The following is an 18,685-nucleotide window of genomic DNA, read 5'->3' as shown; positions in this document are numbered from 1 at the left end:
TGGTTATGCTGGTAGTTGGGACAACTGCATCTCATATCATAGTGCTTGGGTTTGAGAACCAGCTCTGCTCCTGATTTTGGGCTTCCTGCTAATGTGTACCTTGGGAAATACCTGTAATAACTCAAGTAATTGGATTCCTGCCACCTTTGTGGGGGAACTGGATTGAGTTCTCCCTGGCTACTGGCTCAGACCCAGCTCCTGGAGGCATACAGGGAGCGAATTTGCAGATGAGATTCTTATTCTCTCACTCTCAAATAAATAAACTTAAAAATAAAAAAAATATGGATACTAAGATGGCTAAATGAAATCTAGGGACAAATCTGTATCTCAGTGTTGGAATTTCTTTAAAGAACTTTGAGAGGATTGTTCTATCATTTGAAGTTTAATTTTAATATATTTTAAGCTATTTATATGAATTTAATTTATACTATATTCAAAGTAAATGAATTTGAACAGAAATTATAGCTTCTAATTAAGATTGCATATTCATATAGCTCGATAGTACTGTTCAAATGAATCATTAATTACTTTGTTTACTTTATTATCAGTGTCTTATATGTAGCTTGATTCTTCTTCTGACAGTTAAAAATATTTATAACATGTTTATGATAAAACAATTGGAAGACATGGTTTGGTTACTAGATTTTTTTTTTTTTTTTTAAATTTGTTGTAATTTGAAAGGCAGACAGAGATCTTCCACCCACTGGTTCACTCCCCAGATGTCAACAACAGCCAAGGCTGGGCCAGACTGAAGCCAGCGTCCAAGAACTCCATCCAAGTCTCCCATGTGGGTAGCAGGGACCCAAGTACTTGGGCCATTACCTGATGCTTCCTGGGGTTCAAATTAGGAAGCTAGATCTGAAGCACAGTGGAGATTCCAACCAGGCACTCCAATATAGGATGCAAATGTCCCAAGCAGTTACTTATCTACTGCACTACACAACCACCTCAAGGATAATAAACTTTAATATTAATCTAAGAAATATAAATCTGATTAGGAATGTAATTGGTGTAAGAGTGACCTAAATGAAACAGCCCTTAAAAACTAATTCAAAGTGCAACTGAATATAAGATATCTGGGATGTAGCTGTTTAAATTAAGGGAAGATTCATAATCCTGTGACATGGAAAGATCTAGAGTTGAAATGTGGAAACAAAACTGAAGGGAGAAAAAAACTACACATTCCTATAGTAGAGGATAAAGATCACTGTCATAAAACTGGAAACTTGAAAAGGAACTTAATGTTATAAAAAAAAAATGGGGGATAGTATCTTTTAATTATTTATAGGCTAGTATTATGCTCAAGGTCACATACCTAGTAGATGACAAAACCCAAATCTGAGCCCAAACTCCTGAGTTTGTGTTAACCACTCATTACCACCTTTCAAAAGAAATGCAAACAAGTTTCTAATGTAAGAGGAGAAAAATCAGAAAGGCTTTCAGCTTGAGCTGCTAGTTCCTTATAGGCCTAATTTCTATGGCCTCACCTCTTTCTTTCTAGGCAGAAGCTGTGGAAAAGTTTGTAACCTGGGATCATGAATTGGTTTTCTTTTTTTAATTTTTGACAGGCAGAGTGGACAGTGAGAGAGAGAGACAGAGAGAGAAAGGTCTTCCTTTGCCGTTGGTTCACCCTCCAATGGCCGCCGCTGCAGCCGGCGCACCGCGCTGATCCGATGGCAGGAGCCAGGATCCAGGTGCTTTTCCTGGTCTCCCATGGGGTGCAGGGCCCAAGCACCTGGGCCATCCTCCACTGCACTCCCTGGCCATAGCAGAGAGCTGGCCTGGAAGAGGGGCAACCGGGACAGAATCCGGTGCCCCAACCGGGACTAGAACCCGGTGTGCCGGCGCCGCAAGGTGGAGGATTAGCCTATTGAGCCACGGCGCCGGCTCTATGAATTGGTTTTCAAGAATTCCACGTTTCTTATTTATGCATGATTCACATTCGTGTGCCTGTTTCTCTGGGAAAGGGGGCTGTGCTGTCTTTCGTCAAAGCCACAAAGCGAACCTTGACCTAAAAGAGCTCCACACTCTGGAGAGAATAGCAGCTGTCTTTAAGCTCAGATACTTGTCAGGCACTGTTTGATGTGCTTTGCGTACACTACTGCTCTCTGCGTTACAACTCCATGAGGTAGGACATAGGAATCCCCATGTACAGATGGGAAACCAAGGCACAGAAATGGGATTACAATTACCACAGCCAGCAAGTGGCACAGCTAGAGAGCAGGTCCAGACAATGTGGTGCTTTAACTCATACTCCTAACCAATCAACCTGGGCACCACATACTGGCTTCCTCAGAACTATTTCCTGTAGCCAGACAGTGTTAGATTTTTAAGAGCTTTTGGGAAGGGCATTAGGTCTAACACAATCCCCACTGTTTTATACATCTTCTTTCTTTACACGTCCGCCATCACTGGCAAACTGCTCATTCTCACCTGGATGGAGCATTTCTATTCCACCCGCCAAACAGCCTCCTCACTTGATTTAACTATTTTCCTCTTAAGCCTTTGAAAGTTCCCATATTAACTGTGTGTTCTCCAAGTAAGGAGATTATAATTCTCACTAAGAAATATTCTTTCAGTCACTAGTGTATTTCAGCTCTAATAAATAAAAGATTGGCAATGATTAAAACAAAAGTAAAAAGGTGCCAAAGGCAGCTTTCTATTGGATTGCCTCTTAATTTATGGACCTTTGCTTTATTCAATTTGTTAAACAGGAGCCAATGAAATTATTGCCTTCAAAATAACAGTCATAGAAATATGTTACCTAATTGAAAGAACAATACCATTAGTTAGTGACACAATTTAATTATAAGGATCAAGCAGTGGTTATTGGTCAAACCAATCCACACTGAAAGCTGTGAAGAGTGCAGATGCTAATTTTTAAATGAAGGTGACACACGCCAATCAGATTCTCAGAACACTGTTCAGGATGTGCAAACGCTTGACTTTGGGCAGAGTTCAATACACAAGGCTAAGAGACTGACAGTGCAGTCACCAACAATTAACCATGGGTGTAATTTTCCAAATGACTTTTAGTAAAACAATAAATTCTAAACTTTTTAAAGTCTAAAACTACTTAAAACTCAAAGCAATCTATTTTCTACCTGAGATCAAAGTAAGTTTCCTTTTCCCTATCTAAACATAATTCTTGGCATTGAGGTAAATTTAAATTCACGTGATACACCTGTCAAACTGTTCCAAAAAAACTTAAACCCTGCTTTACGAGAGAAATTCTCACGAAGCATATATTTACATATTTTTTCCTCAAAGACTGACAAATTTATGAGGTTAATAAGCCTAGAATGGGACCATGATACTACTAATAATATGAAAATAAAAAGTCATTCATTTATACAAAGTGTTCCTGAATGGTGCAATACGAATGGGATCACAAAATCTATGTACATAAGAAAATCATTTAAAGTTTCAGAAGTTAAGCTCATTTTAAGAAAACCCATTCTATTCTCTTTGGAGCAGCAATTTTACTTGTTATATATGACAAAAATATTGTGAAAAAGAGCTCCAAAGCCAAATATTAGCTTAAACTGGCAATTACTGCAACTTACAATTAAAACTTAAACCCAACTAGATCTTATCGGTGGCTATGCAACTTTTTGCTTAATGGCTGCAGGTGCTTACTGAGGTAACAACCTCTATCCCTTCTTCCACCACAAAAACAAAAGCAAAACTAACCAATCGAAACAACCTCTACAGCTGCCTTCTTCATGCCACTTTGGCAATGCTTCCAGACCGCGAAAGCAAGAGAATCTGTTAAAGTGAATGAGAAGGATGAACACACTGTGTGCGATGTGTGAAGATGGATCTAAGTATGAACTGAGCAAGCCCTGGGGCTGAGCAGCAGTCTGCCCTCACGAGACAGAAGATGAAAACGTAGGGGCTGTGACTGCTCTGGCCCTTCTTCCACATTGTCTCCCCATCAGAAGAGCACAGAACCAAAATGTCAAACTCAGAAAAGCTAATGACTTGGGAGGAGGAGCTAGAGAAGTGAATAGACGATAAAGAAGTACAGCAGTAGCTTTAGCTGTCAATGAGTTTCTTTGCTCTGGCATTGACAATGTCAATACGATCTTTGTTGGTGTCAGCCTTTTCTGTAATCCGGTCTATTTGTCGATTTTGAGCTTCAGTCTCATTTCCCATGTCCAGGGCCATGTTCTTTAGATTTCCCAGGATACTGCCCACTTGAGTCAGGTTCTCTTCCATTTCATCTTCTCTGGCATCATTAGTGATACGTTTAATGTATCCACCGCTGGCTGCCCCGGTGCTTGGTTGCTGAGGCTGACCATTTTTTTAAAAATCACCTGAATGGATTGGTGAATGTATGAGGGTTATTTTAACTGGGGTGAAGTGAAATCTCATTGTGGTTTTAATTTGCATTTCCCTGACAGCTAGTGATCCTGAACATTTTTTCATGTGCTGTTGGCCATTTGGATTTCCTCTTTTGAAAAATGCCTGTTTAATTCCTTAGTCCATCTCTTAACTGGGATGTTATTTTGTTGTTGGGTTTCTTGATCTCTTTGTAGATTCTGGTTATTAATCCTTTATCAGTTGCACTAGTTTGCAAATAATTTCTCCCATTCTGTCGGTTGCCTCTTAACTTTCCTGTTTTTTTTTTTTTTTTTCTTTAAGGCTGATGTTAGACTGAATCCCAAGGAATCATGATTTTTCTTTTTTAAAGATTTATTTATTTGAAAGTTAGAATTATGCAGAGAAGGAGAGGCAGAGAGAGAGGTCTTCCATACACTGGTTTATTCCCCAGTTGGCCGCGAGGGCTAGAGCTGTGCCAGGAGCTGAAGCCAGGAGCCGGAGCTTCTTCCATGTCTTCCATGTGGGCATAGGGACTCAAGGCCTTGGGCCATCTTCTACTGCTTTCTCAGGCTGTAGCAGAGAGCTGGATCAGAAATGGAGCAGCAGGGACATGACCTGGCGCCCATATGGGTTGCCAGCACTGTAGGTGCCACGTCTTTACCCGCTATGCCACAGTGCCGGCCCCCTGACAGTTTTGCCGTATAGAAACGTCTCAATTTGAAATAATCTCATTTCTTAATTTTGGCATTGACTGCCTGTGCCTCTGGGGTCTTTTTTAAGAACTCTGCCTGTCCCAGTGTCATGTAGGGTTTCCTAAATGTTCTCTAATAATTTGTAGGTGTATAGTCCTAGATTTAGATCTTTATCTTTAATCCATGTTGAGTGGATTTTTGTGTAAGATGCAAGATAGGGGTGCTGGCAGTGCAAAGCAGCAGCTTTGACCCATTGTGCCACATTATTGGCCCCTGTTACACTTGTATAGTCTTTGGATATTCTGATGTGGATTTTGTTTTTGTTTTTAATTTCAGGTTTAGTTCTCCTTGGTTTTCAGTTTTGAGGTTTTCTTATTATTATCTTCAAGCTTATAGATGGTTTCCTTAGCATGTCCAGCCTAGTCATAAGTCTAACAAGGCATTCTTCGTTTCTTCTTCTTCTTCTTTTTTTTTTTTTTTAATTAATTTGTTTATTTGAAAGGCAGAGTTACAGAGAGGCAGAGGCAGAGAGACAGAGAGAGAGGTCTTCATCTGTTGATTTACTCTGTAAATGGCTGCAATGGCCAGAGCTGGGCCTTTTCAAAGCCAGTAGCTGGGAGCTTCTTCCAGGTCTCCTGCGCGGATGCAGGGGCCCAAGGACTTGGGCAATCTTCCACTGCTTTCCCAGGCCATACTAGAGAGCTGGACTGGAAGTGGAGCAGCTGGAACTCGAATCAGGGCCCGTATGGGGTGCCAGCAGTGTAGGCAATGGCTTTACCCACTTCGCCACAGCACCAGTCCCCTCTGCATTTCTGATATAGTATTTTTGATCTCTAATATTTCTTCTTGATCCGTTCCTCGGATTTCTGACTGCTTACTGTGCCCAGCTGTTCTTCCATGCCATCTAACTTATTCGTCAGAACCCTTAGCATATTAGTGTTAGTTATTTTATATTCCCATTTTCTTCATTGCAGCTTCCTTGACATGTGTGGTTCTAACACTTGCTGTTTGTCTTCCATCTGTTTTTTGCCTTTCATTGTGCTTTGTAATTTTTCATTTTTCAATAGTCAGACATGATGTGCTTGGTAAAAGGAACTGTTGTAAAATAGGCCATTCTTAATGTGGTGGTGAGGTGACGGGGAGGGGAAGTGTTCTGTATTCCTGTGATTAGATCTCAGTATTTCAGTGAGCTTTTGCCTCTGTACTGTGACCTTCCCAAGTGTTTCTCAGATTTTCTTTTCCTCTCTGGTTAGGTGAGACAGGATGACTAGAGTGGGATGAAACTGGATATTTCCTTTTTCTACATGGATGTCTAGATTTGCTAGAGTTGGGTATTTCTCTTCCTGCAGGTCAGTAAGGCTGTAAAACCCTGGCAGATCAGGCTGTGATTATGTAGATTCTCTTTGGACTCTTTCACAATGGTTTTCTTTCTCTCCCTCTGCTAGATTTTCCTTTATCGTTGACTGAGAATGGGTCAGGGTCTCAGAATTAGAACTCATAACACGTGGGCAGGGGCTCTGCTGCATGAGTACCCTTGATGCTTTAACTCTTGGAGTTGTCTGTACTGAGCCCATGGTAATTCATTGGTTACAGTTCAAGCAAGGCACTGATTCCCATGATTCTTAACACTGCAGAGTCTTTTGCTCCAGTAATGTATGACCTCCTATATTCATTCATTTGTTGGTCTCTGGTCCTGAGGACAGTGCTTTGCCGAATGTCCTTACCTCTCTGAGGAATCTAAGAACAGTTGATTTTTTTTTTTTTTTTTTTGCCCAGTTCAGCTCCTTATTTGTGAGAATGGTATGATAAGTTCTAAACTCTTTGTTAGTAGAACCAGAAAGAAAGTCCCTGTTCAGTTTTTAGTATGATAAAGCTAACATTTAGGAACATTCTAACTCAGATTGACATAGTCGCAGTTGTAACTGATGGTTAGGTTTTCCTGGCCTGTTTCCATCATTGTATTTATACCTGAAATATACCAATGATAATAAAAAACTTATTGCTGAGGCAGTTATTGTGGCACAGTGGGTTAAGCTATTGTTGCAACACCAGCATCCCATGTTGAAGCATTGGATTGAGTCTCAGCAGTCTGTTTTTGATCCAATTCTTTGCTTGTGTGCACAGTAAGATGGTGCAAATACTTGGGGCCCTACCACCCATGCAGGAGACCCAGATGAAGTTCCAGGCTCCTAGCTTCAGCCTGGCCCAGCTTTGGCCATTGTGGGTGTTTGGAGAGTAAACTAGTAGGTGGTAAATTTCTTTTTTTAAATTTTTTGAAATCTTTTTTTTAAAGATTTATGTATTTGAAAGAGTTACACAGAGAGGAGAGCCAGAGAGAGAGAGAGAGAGAGAAAGGTCTTCTGTGCGATGGTTCACCACCTAATTGGCCGCAATGGCTGGAGCTCTGCCGTTCCGGAGCCAGGAGCCAGGAGCTTCTTCCAAGTCTGCCACGCGGGTTCTGGGTCCCAGGGACTTGGGCCAACTTCTACTGCTTTCCCAGGCCATAGCAGAGAGCTGGATCGGAAGTGGAGCAGCCAGGTCTTGAACTGGTGCCCATATGGGGTGCCTGCGGTTCAGGCCAGGGCATTAACCAGCTGTGCCACAGTGCCAGCCTCAATTTTTAAGAATTTTTTTAAAACTTTTATTTAATGATTGCATATTTCATAGGTACAACTTTTGGAATATAGTGGTTTTTTCCCTCGTACCTGCCCTCTTACCCCCACTCCCTTCCCACCTCTTACTCCTCCTCCCATCCCATTCTTCATTATGGATCATTTTTAGTTTAACGTTGTATGCAGAGGACCAGCTCTATACTAAGTAAAGATTTCAACAGTTTGCACTGATAAACACACACGCAACATATAAAGTACAGTTTGAGAACAGCTAATTCTCATAGTACAACTCATTAAGGACAGAGGTTCTATATAGGGAGTAAGTGCACAGTGACTTCTATTGTTCCTTTAACAATTAACACTCTTATTTATGATGTTAGTGATCACCCAAGGCTCTTGCCATGAGCTGCCAAGGCTATGGAATTCCAGCCTTTTGTGACCACAGATTCCATCAGTATTTGGACAAGGCCATAAGCAAAGTGGAAGTTCCCTCCTGCCTTCAGAGAAAAGTACATTCCTCTTTGATGGCCCCTTCTTTCCACTGAGGTCTCACTCACAGAGATACTTCATATAAGATCTTTTTTGCCATAGTGTCTTGGCTTTCCATGCCTGAAATGCTCTCACAGGCCTTTCAGCCAGACTAGAAAGCAATAAGGGTTGATTCTGAGGTCAGAGTGTTACTTAACAGCAGTTGTCATTCTAAGAGTCCTCTGTGTGGACTGCTTCTCATGTTGGACATTCCCTCATTTTTAATTCTATTATTATCAGGCACTTGATGTTACTTATATGATCTTTTTAACCCTTAATCCTATCTATATATTCACTTTAACACTGAATATGATCACTTTAACAATTTAGATGGCATTTTTACCACCAATTTTAATAGGATTGGAGTCCCATGACAAGTTTTTAAACTGTACCTTCAGAAGTAAGTCTGAGGATTGTGTGCAGAACTATACAGTTTTACAGAAACAAACTTCCTCTTATTCCCCATCTTTTTAATGGGATCTATTTTCAATTGACTTTATATACATATGATTAACTCTGTTAAGTAAAGAGTTCAACGTGTAGAATGAAGAAAAGAAAAACAGAAAAGAAGAAAAAGAAAAGAAAAAATATAAAAAACCTGTTAATTGAAAGTAAAGACAAGGGCTGTTCAAGTCATTGTTTCTCAGAATGTCGATTTCTGTTCTACAGCTTTCGTTTTAGGTGTGCTATTAATTTGCACAGATCAGGGAAAACATATGGTATTTGTCCTTTTGGGACTGGCTTATTTCACTAAGAATAAAATATCCAGATAGACCCATTTTGTTGCAAATGACCAGATTTCTTTTCTTTTCCTTCCTTCCTTCCTTCCTTCCTTCCTTCCTTCCTTCCTTCCTCCCTTCCTCCCTTCCTTCCTTCCTTCCTTCCTTTCTTTCTTTCTTTCTTTCTTTCTTTTTTTTTTCTTTTTTTTTTTTTTTTTTTTAACTGCTGTATCCCATGGTGTACACATCCTGTAATTTCTTTACCCAGTCTTTGTTTGATGGGCATTTAGGTTGATTCAGTGTCTTAGCTATTGTGAATTGAGCTGCAATAAGATAACTCTTTTGTTTACTGATTTCATTTCCTTTGGGTAAATTCCCAAGAGTGGGATGGCTGAGTCATATGATAGGTCTGTATTCAGATTTTTGAAGTATCTCCATACTGTCTTCCATAGTAGCTTTACTACAGTGGATTAGGGTGTCCTTTCCCCCACATCCTCTCTTGTATTTGTTGTTTGCTGATTTCTGTATGAGGGCCATTCTAACTGGGTGAGGTGAAATCTCATTGTGGTTTTGATTTGCATTTCCCTGACAGCTAGTGATCCTGAACATTTTTTCATGTGCTGTTGGCCATTTGGATTTCCTCTTTTGAAAAATGCCTGTTTAATTCCTTAGTCCATCTCTTAAGTGGGATGTTATTTTGTTGTTGGGTTTCTTGATCTCTTTGTAGATTCTGCTTATTAATCCTTTATCAGTTACATAGTTTGCAAATAATTTCTCCCATTCTGTAGGTTGCCACTTCACTTTCCTGCCTGTTTCTTTCACCATACAGAAGCTTCTCAGTTTGAAGTAATCCCATTTGTTAATTTTAGCTTTGACTGCCTGTGCCTCTGGGGTCTTTCCAGGACTTCTTTGCCTGTGCTGATGTCTTGCAGGGTTTCCCCAATGTTCTCAATTAATTTGATGGTGTTGGGTCTTAGATTTAGATCTTTAATCATGTTGAGTGGATTTTTGCGTAAGGTGTAAGATAGGCATATTGCTTCATACTTCTGCCTGTAGAGATCCAGTTTTCCCAGCACCTTTGTTGAAGAGACTATCCTTCCTTTAGCTCCTTGGTCATGTATAAGTTGGTTGTAGATGTTTGGATTGATTTCTAGGGTTTCTATTCTGTTCCATTGGTCTTTCCATCTATTTTTGTACCAGTACCAGGCTGTTTTGATTATAACTGCCCTGTAGTATATCTTGAAATCTGTTATTATGATGCCTCTGGCTTTGTTTTTGTTGTATAAGATGGCTATTCAAGGTCTCCTGTGCCTCCATATAAATTTCAGCATAATTTTTTTCTAGATCTGAGAAGAATGTCTTTGGTATTTTCATTGATATCTCATTGAATCTGTGAATTGCTTTAGGAAGAAAGTACATTTTGATGATACTGATTCTTCCAATCCATGAACATGGAAGATTTTTCCTTTTTTTTTTTTTTTGGTATCTTCTTCCGTTTCTTTAATGTTTTGTAATCTCATTATAGAGATCTTTGATGTCCTTGGTTAAATTTATTCCAAGGTATTTTTTTTTTTTTTTTTTGTAAAAGCTATTGTGAATGGGATTGATCTTAGAAGTTCTTTCTCAGCTGTGGCATTGTCTGTGTATACAAAGGCTGTTAATTTTTGTGTGTTGATTTTGTATCCTGCTACTTCACCAAACTCCTTTATGAGTTCCAATAGTCTCTTAATGGAGTCTTTTGGATCCCCTATATATAGAATCATGTCATCTGCAAATAGGGATAGTTTGCCTTCCTCCTTCCCAATTTGTGCTCCTTTGATTTCCTTTTCTTTCCTAGGGGCTCTTGCTAAAACTTCCACGACTATATTGAGCAGTGGTAAGAGTGGGCATCCCTGTCTGGTACCGGATCTCAATGGGAATGTCTCCAACTTTTCCCCATTCAATATGATGCTGGCCATGGGTTCCTTCTATGCCCAGTTTGCTTAGAGTTTTCATCATGAAAGGATGTTGTATTTTGTCAGTGCTTTCTCTGCATTTGTTGAGATAATCATATGGTTTTTGTTCTTCAATTTGTTAATGTGATATATCACATTGATTTGCAAATATTGAACCATCCCTGCATACCAGGGATAAATCCCACTTGGTCCAGGTGAATGATTTTTCTGATATGTAGTTGGATTTGATTGGCCAGAATTTTGTTGAGGATTTTTGTATCTATGTTCATCAGGGAGATTGGTCTATAGTTTTCTTTCTCTTTTGCATCTTTTCCAGATTTAGGAATTAAGGTGATGCTGGCTTAGTAGAAAGAATTTGGGAGGATTCCCTTCCTTTCAATTGTTTTGAATACTTTGAGAAGAATTGGAGTTAGATCTTCTTTATGTGTGTGGTAGAATTCAGCAGTGAATACGGTCCTGGATTCTTCTTTGTTGGGATGGCCTTTATTACTGAATCAATTTCTTTCATGCTTATGGGTCTGTTTAGGTTTTCTATGTATTCATGCCTCAATTTAGGTAGGTTGTATGTGTCCAGGAATCTATCCATTTCTTCTAGGTTTCCCAGTTTGTTGGCAAAGAGCTTTATGTAGTGCTTTCTGATGATTCTTTTTATTTCAGTGGTGTTTGTTGGTACATTGCCTTTTTCATCTCTAATTTTATTGATCTGGAGTTTCTCTTGCCCCCCCCCCCCCCCGCCCCTTGGTTGGTTGGGTCACTAGTGTGTCAATTTTGTTTATTTTTTCAAAAAACTAGCTCTTTGTTTTCCTAATCTTTTTGTATTTTTTTTGTTTCAATTTTGTTGATTTCTTCTCTAATTTTAATTATTTCTTTTATTGGTTTTGGGTTTGGTTTGCTGCTGTTATTCTAGGTCCTTGAGGGGCATAGATAGTTAATTTATTTGGTTCCTTTCCAGTTTCTCAATGTAGGCACCAATTGCCATAAACTTTCCTCTTAACACTGCTTTTGCTGTATCCTACAAGTTTTGAATTGTTGTATTATCATCTTCATTTTTTGATTTTTTGATTTCTCTTTTCTTATAAGGCCCACTGTTCATTCAGAAACATGTTGTTCATTCTCCATGTGCTTGCATATGATATAGAGATTCTTGAGTTGTTGATTTCCAGCTTCATTGCATTGTGGTCTAAGAACATGCATGATATGATTTTGTTTTTTTTTCGAATTTGCTGAGATTTACTTTATGGCCTTAACATATGGTCAGTCCTAGAGAAAGTTCCATGCACTAGGGGGAAAAATATTTACTCTATGGCTGTTGGGTGGAAGACTCTGTATGTATCTGCTAGATCTATTTGGTCTATAGTTTAAATGTGTTGTTTCCTTGTTGATTTTCTGTCTGGTTGATCTGTCCATTGAAGCTCCTTGTTACTATTGTATTTGAGTCTATAGCTCCCTTTAAATCCCTTAATAATTCTTTAAAATAGCCAGGTGCCTTGGAATTAGGTGCATACACATTTCCTTCCTTCCTTCCTTCCTTCCTTCCTTCCTCTTCCTTCCTCTTCCTTCCTCTTCCTTCCTCTTCCTTCCTCTTCCTTTCTCTTTCTTTCTCTTTCTTTCTCTTTCTTTCTCTTTCTTTCTCTTTCTTTCTCTTTCTTTCACAAGCAGAGTTACAGACAGAGAGCAAGGTCTTCCTTCTGTTGGTTCACTCCCCAAATGGCCACTATGGCCAGGGTGCTGTGCTGATCGAAAGCCAGGAGCCCGGTGCTTCCTCCTGGTCTCCTATGCGGGTGCAGGGCCCAAGCACTTGGGCCATCCTCCACTGCCTTCCAGCAGAGAGCTGGACTAGAAGAGGAGCAACCGGGAAAGAACCCAGTGTCCCAACTGGGACTAGAACCTGGGGTGCTGGCGCCACAGGCAGAGGATTAGCCTAGTGAACCACAGTGCTGGCTATTCATGTACATTTATAATAGTCATATCTTCCTGTTCAGTTGATCCTTTAAACATTATATAATGCCCTTCTTTGACTCTTTTAATAGTTTTTGTGTTAAAGTCTATTATGTCTGATACTAAGATGGCCACACCAGCTCATTTTTGATTTCTGTTAGCATGGATTATATTTTCCGTCCTTTAACTTTCAGTCTGTATGCATCTTTGTTGGTAAGGTGTGTTTCTTGTAGGCAGCAGATAGATGGGTTTTCCTTTTTAATCCATTCAGCCAGTCTGTGTCTTTAACTGGGGAGTTGAAACCATTTACATTGAGTGTGACTATTGTGAAAAACTGTCTTTTCCCTGCCATATTTCCTTAAATAGTCCTTTTTATTATTTTGGATTTCATTTGTACTTTTGCTGGGTCATTTTCTACATTCATCTTCTTCTGGAGTGATATTCCTGTTTCTGTGTAGTACATCCTTGAGGAACTGTTGTACGGCTGGGCAAGACGTTAGATTCTTTCAATTTCTGTTTGTTGTGGAAAATCCTTATTTCTCCTTCATTTATAAATCAGAGTTTTGCAGGGTACAGTATTCTGGGTTGACAGTTTTTTTTCTCTTAGGACTTGAAGTATGTCTTGCCATTGTCTCCTTATCTGTAGGGTTTGCGATGGAACGTCCGGGATGAATCTAATTGGATTTCCTTTGAATCTGATTTGTCATTTATCTCATGCACATTTTAAGGTCTGTACCTTGTGTTTCACTGAGCTGAATTTTGCCACAATGCGTTGTGGTGAAGTTCTTTTCTGGTTGTATGTATTGGGAGTTCTGTGTATTTCTTATACTTGGATGTCTCTTTCTAGCTCCAGATTGTGGAAGTTCTTTTATAATTTCATTAAGCAGGCCTTCTAATCTGTTCTCTGTTTCTACACCTTCTGGAATTCCTAGGATCTCTATGTTGGGTCATTTGATAGAGTCTTCTAAATCTCCAACCGTGATTTTTAATTTTCTGATTTCTTCTTCTGTTTGGTCTGACTATATTATTTCCAAAAGTTTGTCTTCTAGTTCTGATATTCTTTCTTCAGTTTCATCAATTCTACTTCATAGAGATTCCACTGCATTTTCTATTTGGTCTATTGAATTCTTCATTTCCAATATTTCATTCTGGCTTCTCTTTAAAAATGTCAATTTCTTGGGTGCACTTTTCATTTAGATCTTGTATTTGTTTCTGATTGTTTCTAAATAATCTGATTATAAATTTTCTGAATTCCTTTTCTGGCATATCCTCGATTTCTTCTTCAGCCTCCATTATTGAATATTTGGATTGCTCCATTGGCAAGTTCATAAATTCTTCCTTATTCTTATTCAGGATTTTTCCTTTGTTCTTTGGCATATCTGGTTGGTTTTATTTTTAAATTGATTTCCCTCTGCTGTGAGCTGCTATGGGTCTGTTGATTGCAAGTGGAAGCGTGCAGCTCGGCCTCCTGGAGCTTTGCTTACCTCTGAATTGTGATGGAGGCAGGTACCTGGGCTTTGGTGCAGCAAGCCCCACCTACTAGGGGCTGGGCTCCCTGCTCACTGGTTCACAAAATGAATTTGGGTTTTCACTGTTTAGGATTACTCATTTTTGTACAACTTGTATGGTGGGCAGGAAATCACTCTGAAATGTTGTGACCCTTTTCCTGGCTGGGGCATGTTGTGAGGTGGCCTTCACAATTGATGGGTGTGTAGTTGGGAGGCCAACCCACTGCTTACACTCAAAAATGTAAACAATCATTATGGCTGTAGGTCTGGTTGAGGGGAGGGGGAAACACAGATGGATCATGTTGTGTCCAACTCTCCGCCCATTCCCCTACAATTTCTCTTTCTTCCCACTTAGAGCTTCTAGTGCAGTTTGCCAAGTTTCCACACCCATCACTGCCTGCAGCTCCATGGGCTTGCAACCTCTCACCTGGGTTGTTGTGGAGCGACACCTGTCTCCTTGCTCAAGTTTCTGCACCACTCCTTCGCTATGCCTGTGTCACTTCACCCTCCTCTCTGCTACCCCAGCATGGACCTGAGCAGTCTATGGTGGACTCCTGGGCCACTCTGTGCGAACTTTTCATGATTCTGCCACCTGCTTGTATCTCCTACTCATTAACTATGCATTTTTCCCTGTGCCACTTAGAATGTCCTGCTGCTATACAGCTGCTCTACCACCATCTTCCCATCGATAAATCTCTTGATCTCTCTTTCACTCCTTTCAAATAAATAAAATAAATCTTAAAAAAGTGACTACGTGCTACAGTTGTTTGAGAGGAAACATAATTGTTTTCAGTGTTTGATGGAAAGATAATACTTGTTCTGCATTCCAGATAGTTATACAAACACAAATAGATAAAAATTACACACAGGTAGATTTTAGCATCCATGTAAGAAAAAATCTTCTTGTACTCTAGCTGAAAATAGAATAGGCTGTCCTGGTAAGTTCTGACTTCTCCTGCATTAGAGGTATTTTATCATAATCTGGAAGGGTCCTAAGAATGATAGCTATAATTGGGATCGATCCTTTTCCTACTAAATTATATAACTCGTTGAAATGAATAATTATCAGAATTTCAGAAAAATGTTAGTTTGACGCAATGTTACATCAACTTTTGTACCCATGGATAAGGGTGAGAGATGTGCTCCCAGTGTCTTTGTTGGTAGAGGAGATGTGGTTTTTTTTTTAATTAATTAATTTATTTGAAAGTCACAGTTACACAGAGAAGGAGAGAGAGATAGGGGTGGGGGGAGAGATCTTCCATCTGATGGTTCAGTCCCCAACTGGCTGCAATGGCCGGAGCTGTGCTGATCCAAAGCCAGGAGCCAGGAGCTTCTTGTGGGTCTCCATGTGGGTGCAGGGGCCCACAGACCTGGACCATCTTTCACTGCTTTCCCAGGCCATAGCAGAGAACTGGATCAGAAGTGGAGCAGCTGGGACTCGAACTGGCACCCATATGGGATGCTGGCACTGCAAGTGGCGACTTAACCGCTACACCACAGCATCGGCCCCAAGGAGATGGTTTTGCCTCTGGCTTTTGCAAAGGTAATACCATCTATAGTCATTTCCATATACTATTGACATTTATATCTCCTTACAATAATCATAGGTAATATTAACGCTATAATTAATTACATACCAAATTCATATAATGAATTTTGTTAAATACTAAGTTCTTGCATGTATTCATGTTTTCTAGCTTGTTGCTAATGTAGCATTTGCTGTTGGGTATTCACAAGTAAGTCACAACGAGTATGGTTCAATTGTACTCCCACTCCTAAGTTCATCTTTGAAATTTTCAAGAAGTCAAATAGGATGACAGTAGTTTTATTTTTATGATTAACCTGATAATGGCTTTGAGATTGCATTAAAAGAAAGGGAGACACTCTAGGTACAGGGAATCAGTCTGTCATACAGCTTTTGCCATAATTTATTTATGTGATAGAAGAGAGGTTGAAATGTGGTAATGGTTCGTGGAGTAAAAAGAAGGAAGGAATATCAGCAGTATTAGAAAGGAGTAAGTAATTCACTTTTGACTCATTGAAGGTGGGAGATCAGGGAGAGGAAAAAAGTTTTTGAAGAGAAGTTTTGCCTTAAATTGCAAAAGGATTTAAAAGACTAGTAATCAGTCAGAGTTTGCCTAAATGCCTTTTTAAGGCTGTTATCAAGGAGTTCTTTCAGTCATTAACTATAATAATTATTGTTGTATATAGAGAAAGAAAATGGAGATCCAATGAGACATTTGCTTTATGATTTTAGTCAGCTTCCAGCTCTTTAAAAAACAGATTTGAAGTGATTTTAATTCTAGCCCTCCAATGTGTGAAACTTTTTTTTTTTTTTTTAAGATTTTATTTATTTGATAAGCAGAGTTACTGGGGGGTAGGTGGCAGGAGGAGAGACTGTCTTTTACCCTAGAAGGAGGTCTTAAAATCTGATGGGGTTGCTGAGTGAAAAAAGCCAACTTCAAAAAGTCTCATATTGTATGTATCCATGTATTTTCATGGTAGAGGACTCCTGACTGAAACTTTCCCTGACATTTTGAATGTAAAGCTTTGACTTACTTTCTTAAAATGTTGTCTTATTTAGCACATGCTATTTTTCTTTTTGCTATTTAGAAAATCAACAACAAAATGCCTTAAGCATTCCCAACATTGTTTACATGACCTTGTTTTTGAATGATCTGTTTTCTCTTTGGGCCACTTGTATTTCTTGGTAGTCATTACTTTACCTTTTTTCTCTAAGACCATGCTAGTTTGTTTTGTCTCCTGTTCAAGTTCTTCAAAGAAATGCTTGAGGGTCATGATACATACCACTTGTTTAAAATTTCCATTGAAAGCTCTTCTGCTGTCTGTAGCTGATCTGGGTGCAATGGTTTTAGTGCCTACTGAGCAGAGTGTAATTTTTCAGTCAAAATTGGGTAAGCTGAGCCAGTTGAGAAATGTGTTGTGATGGTTATTGTTTCTTTTGCTAATTATCAGTCCTCCTCAATTAGGGCTTGAACAAGATTAATTTTTTTCTTTGCAAATGGGTGAGAATGGTCTGGTGCTGCTTCATCTGCAACATTGTATTATCACTTCTTGAAATGAATTAGCCATTTATAAATTGCTGATTTCTTTGGTTTCATCATAAACTTTTCTTAATTGTTCATGATTTCACTATTCTACCCACTCTTTGCCATATTTGATGTTTGTTCTTCAGTTTTAGCTTAATTCAAGTTACTCTTATTGGAGCTCTTTTCAAATTGATATCTTATTTTAGTATTTCAAACTGGATACTGTTGAGACATGTTTTAACAGGTAGTTCATTTTGATACAGAAAAGTGTTAAATCCAGCATAAATTTTTTCAAAATATGTATTTTCCATGAGCCTTTTGAAAGATCCGCATGTATTCTTTATTAAAATCTTGTCAGATTTATGTGCTGTGAATTTCTCATTTTGAAAGATATGTATTTATTTCATAGTTTTCTGGTAAGCAGAAATTTTTGCATTTTGCTGAAGCCAAATAAAAGTGCTCCTTGATTTATGATGGGGTTAAGCTCTGATAAACTCATTCATTGTAAATTGAACATAACACAAGTTGAATATGCAATTTATACATAGCCTTACTGACATTGTTGCTTAACACCACAGAAAACTACAGAGTACGGATTGTTTACCCTCACCCCCATGCCAACTGAAAACTGCATCTTGCTGCTACTACTTATGATTTTGTCTTACCTCATATTATTAGCCCAGAAAAGATCAAAATTCAAAATGTGAATACAGTTTCTACTAAACATCGCATTCACACCTTTGTAAAATCAAAAACTTCTAAGTGAGCCATTGTAAATCAGTGAGTGTATATAAATTTTTTCTATTTCATGATTTTACTTTCTGTGTTATGTTCTGTTTATATTATACTTTTTTGTAAAATATTAAGATTCTTAAAATCTTTCAAGCCATCACTGTAAATATGAAGCAGAAAAGATACTTAATGACATCAGATTTTAATCATATATCAAATGGAGAAATCAGGCTGCAAAACTGTGTAGAAACCATGTTTTCTGGGATATTGTACACTGACTATTGGTTGTTGAATCAAAGGGTTATTAAAACTTGGAATTGGGTGGATGTTTATCCTAGTTTTAGCCTAATGGTGAACACACCTGTGTCCCATAGCAGAGTGCCTGTGTTTCATAAGACATGGCTCCACTTTTCTCAAGCTTCCTGTCAGTGTAGACTGTAGGAGGCACCAGCGATGGCTCAAGTGATTGGGTTCTGGCTACCGAAAAGGGATACTTGGATTGAGTTCTAAGCTGTCGCTTGGGCTGTTACAGGCATTTAGGGAGTGAACTAGTGGATGGGATCTCATGGTTGCTCTCATTCCTTCTCTCTTTCTTCCCTTCCTCTCAAGTAAAAATCAGTAAAAA

At 39.0% G+C, this 18,685-nt stretch overlaps 1 protein-coding gene and 1 pseudogene across 10 annotated transcripts in view; one reads left to right on the top strand and one right to left on the bottom strand.

Annotated features, from left to right (window-relative positions):
- Positions 1-18,685, top strand: part of RICTOR (RPTOR independent companion of MTOR complex 2) — a 159,658-nt gene that overhangs the window by 33,690 nt on the left and 107,283 nt on the right. The gene's annotated exons all lie outside the window — the stretch shown is intronic.
- On the bottom strand, positions 3,900-4,305 carry LOC149122360 (synaptosomal-associated protein 23 pseudogene; annotated as a pseudogene).

This window comes from Oryctolagus cuniculus, chromosome 14, assembly GCF_051225735.1.
Source record: "Oryctolagus cuniculus isolate XC-2025 breed Fujian yellow rabbit chromosome 14, ASM5122573v1, whole genome shotgun sequence".
In the NCBI taxonomy this organism is placed as follows: domain Eukaryota; kingdom Metazoa; phylum Chordata; class Mammalia; order Lagomorpha; family Leporidae; genus Oryctolagus; species Oryctolagus cuniculus.
This window is presented reverse-complemented; position numbering and strand designations above follow the sequence as displayed.